Consider the following 1,395-nt stretch of genomic DNA (forward strand, 5'->3'; position numbering starts at 1 on the left):
TAAGCACTTCCAACTACAGCAGACAATAGACCAAACAAAAGGACTCAAATAAACGCCCACAAGCAAAATAAAAAAAACAGCATAAATATTAAAAAGTGACTCAAGTGTCTTGCAAATATAAACAAACAAAAAATAAAGGTGACACTAAATCAAATATTCTACACACAAAATATTAAAACTAAAATGAATTTCAAGCACGACAAACAACTATTAAAAACAATTATCATTATCACTATTATTAGTACAATCAAGAGTGGATAATTATCCACTCTTGGTACAATGTGATACTATTAACAGATACACTCCTTATAACAGACACCTCCTCCTCTACTCCAGCAGACACTATTGACTAGTGACTGTATGTAATATACAGTATATGAACATTAGTCCATTAGTATCAGCTAATGATTGATCAGTTAATGTGTGTCTCATTATAATGTGGAGGAGGTGACATTATGTTAAACATTAATTGATTTAGTTAGGACTGAAACTACCTTAAGGAGACAATTATTAGTGTGTACTTATTTTAGCGATTTTCATGAAACTGACATTTGGCTGGTACTTAATTTAGCGTTTTTGATCATTTGGTATTAATATACTTCTAGGAGAATTAAAGGGGCGAGCCTAAGCAAGCTATAGATTATGTGCTGTGATCTACATGTATGAGAGCAAGCAAAGCAATAGCACAAGTCTAAATACGCTAATACAGTAGATCTTGTTGCATTAATCTTGCTTAAATTGCCGGCTTCATCACTGACTCTGCAGCCATTAACATGTACGGTTATCTTGCTTACAGTTAGAAGCAGTCACTGAATGAAGAAGACTGTCATCTGCTTTGTTAACCTAGGCTAACTGCTAGACAAGTCTTTGGACAGCAGTTTAGTATTATCTTGCTGACCGTTTGCTGCAAATAAGCTCAGACTTGCTGACGGCCGCCATTTTATTCATTGTGACCACACCCACTTTCAATGAAGAAATTAAAATTAGCGCGGACTTAAGTTAGCAATTTTTTTAATCACTAAAATTCGCTAAATTAAATACCCGCAAACAATTGTCTCCTTAAGGTAATGTTGTCTTTAACATTAAAACACAACTTACATGTACTTAGTTCTGTTTTAGGATAAAACACAACTAAGTAAGTTTTTTTATGTAATAAAAATTGGAGGTGATTACAGAACCAATTTTCAGCTTGTTTCTAAAAATGCTCATAACTCAAACATTTCTTATCGGAATCACCTCAAACTTTCTACACAGCATTAGGACATAATTATGTATTGGAAAATGTAATAAAAATTGGGGGTCATTTTGGAGTCATTTTTCAGAAAAAACCATGGGCTATAGCCTTGGATAATTTTCAAAATTTAAAAGTTTTCTTAAAATGGCCGAACTGAAAAA

At 33.0% G+C, this 1,395-nt stretch overlaps 1 protein-coding gene across 1 annotated transcript in view; it reads right to left on the reverse strand.

The window, feature by feature from the left end:
- Positions 1-1,395, reverse strand: part of LOC100632973 (peptidyl-prolyl cis-trans isomerase CWC27 homolog) — a 6,091-nt gene that overhangs the window by 2,763 nt on the left and 1,933 nt on the right. The gene's annotated exons all lie outside the window — the stretch shown is intronic.

This window comes from Amphimedon queenslandica, unplaced genomic scaffold, assembly GCF_000090795.2.
Source record: "Amphimedon queenslandica unplaced genomic scaffold, v1.1 AMPQUscaffold_12640, whole genome shotgun sequence".
NCBI classification, from domain to species: domain Eukaryota; kingdom Metazoa; phylum Porifera; class Demospongiae; order Haplosclerida; family Niphatidae; genus Amphimedon; species Amphimedon queenslandica.